This window comes from Silurus meridionalis, chromosome 18 (genome assembly GCF_014805685.1).
Source record: "Silurus meridionalis isolate SWU-2019-XX chromosome 18, ASM1480568v1, whole genome shotgun sequence".
Taxonomy (NCBI): Eukaryota; Metazoa; Chordata; class Actinopteri; order Siluriformes; family Siluridae; genus Silurus; species Silurus meridionalis.
In genome coordinates this window covers 19,459,939-19,465,938 of record NC_060901.1, presented here as the reverse complement: position 1 = coordinate 19,465,938, position 6,000 = coordinate 19,459,939, and positions in this window count along the sequence as shown.

The following is a 6,000-nucleotide window of genomic DNA, read 5'->3' as shown; positions in this document are numbered from 1 at the left end:
CTGCAATCAGGGATTTCTCCCGTGCTTCCTCTCCTGAGCCGCTTGATTACTCAAGGGTGCAATTTCTAATTGAGCTTTAATTCCTCAACAGTATCCAGAAATACATTTTGACCCAACTGCCACACGGGTCTCTCCCAATCCCTTAATGAAATCTGTTGTTGCGGTGTAGCCGTGCGCAGATCGTAATTCTCCACCGGTATTAGATTGTCATGAGGATTTGCTATCGAGCAATATGAAAAAACACATTTTTTAGGCAGAATAATATGGGTTTTTTTTCTTAAAATCTTTATTTCTAAAATCTGCTGCTTTGGAATGAAGATAGATACCAGGATGCTCTGCCATTTTCACTGGTAACATTTACTGACCCATCTACTGTCCTCTCGATCCAAAATGGCAGATGGTGACCTATCAGTTAATGCAATTTATGGGTCAATGATACAAACATGATGAGCCATAAGGGCTGATGGCACTCAGTGAGTCGAGAGGAGACGGGGGAATAAGAAATAGACTGGAAGGAAAATCTTGTTAAAAATTCGATGCACGTGTTCAGATCCTAGCTGAGTGAAAGTGCGGAAAGATCTCCGTACTGTACGCTGCATATTTATGACTCCTGTAAGAGGTTTGATTATGATTCCAAGCAGCGGCATTATGATTGTGCCCCTGTACCTGATGAGAGAGGAGAGAGCATGCATGCGTAAGTGTTTAAATCACTCACTTCATCACGGGCCAGTGATTGATGATTAAAGCGCTCCTTGTGGGTTGCTCTCCTGCCCCTCACTTCCTCGCTTTAATCACTCTGCCCTTTGTTCCAACACCCCCTCACACACCTTTAGCACAGGCATGGTTTGTTGATTATGGTGCTCAAGTATGAGTAAATAAATACGATTGCTGCTTCTTGGGGCGTATTGTTTTTCACATTACAGTTAGACACGGACCAGGCTGTGATTTCTAGATCTCTTTCTAGATTTTTCTTATTTTCGCCTCGTATTCCTTTTGGGTTAAATGTTGTGAGAGGTGAATGCTGTTGGTCCCGGCCGGAGAATGATCGCTGTCTGTTTACACAGCGGGAATGATATCATGTTGTCGATATGCAAGGAATTGTTTGCCAACAAGGTCACTGGTTCCACCCCTGGATACGCTCTGAGTTCAATATTAGTGTCCTCATCATCAGGAACCAACACACTATTATTCAGTGCTTGTTTATAATCCAATAAAACGATTTTTTACTTTTTAAATTGCAAAACAATTAAAGTTGTAAGTAAGATCATGTATGATGCACAGATACATTTGTGCACTTTCAATTAGCCAAGAAACAATTTGCGATCTTTTTTCCAGATAATGCCGATGACATCATACAGCTGAGACGACTCAATAATGAGAAGGACAATTTTAATGAAGCTTCTTCAGCTTGCAACCCCCCCTCTCTTTATCCCCCTCTCTCTATCCTCTCTCTATCCCCTCTCTATCCCTCTCTCTATCCTCTCTTTATCTCTTTCTATCCTCCTCTCTATCCCCTCTCTCTATCCCCTCTCTCTATCCCCTCTCTATCCCCTCTCTCTCTATCCCCTCTCTCTATCCCCTCTCTCTATCCCCTCTCTCTATCCCCTCTCTATCCCCTCTCTATACCTCGCTATCTCCCCTCTCTCTATCCCCTTCTCTCTATGCCCCTCTCTCTATCCCTCTTTATCCCTCCTCTCTATCCCCCTCTCCCTCTATCCCTCTCTCTCTATCCCCTCTCTTTATCCTCTCTCTATCCCCTCTCTCTATCCCTCTCTATCCCCTCTCTCTTTCTCTCTCTATCCCCTCTCTCTTTCTCTTTCTCTCCCTATCCCCATCTCTCTCTTTCTCTCTCAGTCCCCTCTCCCCCCTCTCTCTCTCTCTATCCCCTCTCTTTATCCTCTCTCTCTATCCCCTCTCTCTATCCCCTCTCTCTATCCCCTCTCTCTATCCCCTCTCTCTATCCCCTCTCTATCCCCTCTCTCTATCCCCTCTCTCTATCCCCTCTCTATACCTCGCTATCTCCCCTCTCTCTATCCCCTTCTCTCTATGCCCCTCTCTCTATCCCTCTTTATCCCTCCTCTCTATCCCCCTCTCCCTCTATCCTCTCTATCCTCTCTCTTTATCTCTTTCTATCCTCCTCTCTCTATCCCCTCTCTATCCCCTCTCTCTATCCCCTCTCTCTATCCTCTCTCTCTATCCCCTCTCTCTCTCTATCCCCTCTCTCTATCCCCTCTCTCTCTCTATCCCACCTCTCTTTATCCCTCTCTCTCTCTATCCCCTCTCTATCCCCTCTCTATCCCCTCTCTCTATCCCCTCTCTATCCCCTCTCTATCCCCTCTCTCTATCCCCTCTCTATCCCCTCTCTCTATCCCCTTCTCTCTATGCCCCTCTCTATCCCTCTTTATCCCTCCTCTCTATCCCCCTCTCCCTCTATCCCCTCTCTATCCTCTCTCTTTATCTCTTTCTATCCTCCTCTCTCTATCCCCTCTCTATCCCCTCTCTCTATCCCCTCTCTTTATCCTCTCTCTCTATCCCCTCTCTCTATCCCCTCTCTATCCCCTCTCTCTCTTTCTCTCTCTATCCTCTCTCTCTCTCTTTCTCTCCCTATCCCCATCTCTCTTTCTCTCTCGATCCCCTCTCCCCCTCTCTCTCTCTCTATCTATCCCTCTATCCTCTCTTTCTCTCTCTATCCTTTTCTCTCTCTATCTGTCTATCACTCTATCCTCTCTCTCTCTCTCTCTCTCTCTCTCTCTCTCTCTGTGTCTCCATGGTAACACACATTCTGTCCGCCTGACTGAGGAGTAAACAAAGATGTGGGCAGGTTGGAACCATCGGCTACAGACGTCCACTGATTCTCATTGCCTGTGAATTCATTTTCATTGATTTTATTAAATCATAACAACGTGGAAAAAGTTGCAACAATAACAACGAATGCAGAAGTGTGTGAAGAGTATAGACTGTAATGGTGATAAGAATTTGCTATTGTGTATTAATAACTATATTAATAGCAACTGTTCAAACGGTTTATACAATACAACAGTTACTTATATGCATGAAGTAAATATATAATGAATAGGGTTAAATCTATAAATATATATTATTTAAGCAAAACAGCTTATTTATTTAAACTCTAAAAGTATATGACATGACACAAATCTTAATCTTGTCTTGCTCTATTTTTGTCAGGTTCTTCTCTGGGACACAACCCTCTCTCTCACTGCAGAGATAAAGTACACCAGGAACATGCACAAGGCACGAGATTTTCTCATGATAACGAGAAAACAACATCTGTTATGTTATGAGATTCTGTACAAAGATGGGCATACAAATTTATTTTATAAAACGTGTTTGAGCTACAAACCAGCTTCAGTGCTCCTTGGAACAGATGTTCCTGGAATTGTATTAGACAGATGAACCTCATTCTTCCGAAAAAATATCCTCTCTGCTGCTGTTCTGATGATAGTTATGGAGAAAACTGTCTAATATTAGTTTAATTATTCAAATATTCAGGATGAGATTAGCTGGTGATTGTGAAGGCCATTATATGATTGGAGATGATGAAGGTCTCGTGGTCCTGCAAGAAACCGCTCCTATCAGAATTGGAAGTGTTCTCTATAAGATCAATCAGATTGTGAATGGATTTGCAGTGAATCTTTCCTCAAAGGGCCAAATGGACTCAGAGCATCTCAGCAAAAATGCCCTGAACCTCATTCTGTTCAACCAAAGACAAGGTAAACATTTCATATTCCAGTTATCAGAAGATACAGGGGGAAAAAACTCAGAACTTTCTTTAAGTGAAGCCAAAACAGCTGCATTTGTTTTCTTTCCTGTTCTCATTTTCCTGTCCAGCAGCTGATTAGATCAATCGAACAAAAATGGTTCTTTTTTTTTAGATTACTTTTGTATTGCTTGTATTACATTTGCCTCTATATTTCATTTTTATGTTCATATTTTGATTTTGCATTGACATTAAATCTAAAGTGGAAAGTTTTTCAAAATTGGGGTCCAGCTTTTGCAATTTATTATACAGTGGGTCAGTTACCAGATCAGATATTCACAGTATACAGTATAAAGTTCTGACCCGAATGTACTTACTGAGTCATGCCACTGAATTTCAAAGGAATTTCCTCCTTAATGAATGTCTGTAACATGAGTGTCACCTCACTTTCTCCACATTCTACAAGTTCTTCTGGTGATGTGTGGTGAGTTCCCTGATAATCTCTCAACACCTTTTATGGTGGTCCTAAGGAAAATCCTGCCTTTTTTCGGATTACATGTTATCTAACTGATTCTTTCCACCCACTAATGGTTTTATGAGATCGGAGAACTGGCCGATTCCCACAGCATTCGAAATGTTTGTTGGTTTTATAACGTAGGTGTCTGCAAACGGAGGTTCCTTGGGGTTTAAACGCCACACATGATGTTATCCAGGTCACAATGAAAATGTTGCTTGTGTGCCAGTTTCTATGTTTGATGAACGTCTATGATATTTTATTTACTAGCTCAATTTGCAATAGTCGCATGTGGAAAATAGTAAGATCGTGTTGAATAAAGCGTTTTTGTGTAACTGGGAATTAATAGAGAGATAAAAGTACAAAGCTCTCTGCAATGGGAAATAATAAAAAAAATTATTAATAATTAAATAATTAAAGCAGGACAAAATTCAGGGCACCCCATAATTAAAGCCAATTATTACAAATTAAACGGTGTGGTGGACATCAGTGGCATAAGCCAGAAGGCATCAGTTCAGGATGAATACAATGCCAATGAGAACAAATATTATGAGAGAACTCCATAATCTGGTAGGACGTATTAAAGAATAATGAGGAATCTTGGGAAAATAAAGTCATTTTCCAGCTTGCTGGAAAATCACTAGATGCTGACCATGTAAAGACTTAAACTGAGAGATCGGTGAAACTGGAATGTACAAGATGCCTTTTACAAATTGCAATACATACACTCTTTTTGATCAAACACCAATATGAGCCGGCGTAGGCGCAGTCTCGGGGGAGACGGGTTGAAAATTCGGTTTAAAAAACAACAAAAACAAATGCTTCTGAAAATGTACTCACACCTTTCCAATGTGTTTGAAAACTGTAATGGAGTGCATATACCTTGAAGATGAATGAAATACCAGTCCCAGTAATTCCAGTATATATTAATATGCCGTTATCAGACATTTCTGAATAGTTTCTATCAGCCTGGAGTTGTTCCTGGTTTTCTTTTCTAGCCTTTGAGCATCAGGTAACCAAATGTAATTGCGCCTTTATTTTACAACTTGACTGTTAGAACGTTAAATACTGCAGGTTCACCGACTCCACGTAAATCACAGGGTTTATGATGAAACGTGCTACATGCCAAAAACTTTAAAGCGATGAACACTTGGAGAGAAGATGGTCTGGGTTTGTAGCTTCTTTCGATCAAAGTCTGTGCTCCAAAAGTCAAATTTATTTGTCTGGCTGCCACTAGATTGATGTGGTATAAATATCACACACCCACCGCCCTTTTTTTTTTAAAAAAAGCTGTCTCATGAGAGGTTTCATTGAACCATGATTTACTTCTGGATTAACATTGGCTTTGAAGCTGGATCATTTCAATCTAGATTAGGATCTATCCAGGACTATTAGAGACAATGTCTGACCATGTAAATAATTTAGAGTTGTTGAGCAGTGGCTCAGATTCTTGTTCTTGGCTGAGTGAAGAGGAACCCGATGTGGTCGTCAGATGTTGTATCTTAACCACCTCACGGTTCAATGTGTTTTTCGTTTTGAGATGTTTTTCTGCTCACTATGGTTGTAAAGAGTCATTTTTGAGTGAATTTCCTGATAACTCAAACTTTTGCTCTGTTCTTATCAACAAAATGTGTTTCACTCTGCAGACTTTGCACACTGGCTGGTTTTTTTTTTTTTTTTTTTGCACCATTCTGTATAAACTGTGTTTGTAAAAATCCCAGGAGATCAGGGGTTTCTGGCATGTTCAAACAAACCCATCTGGCACCAA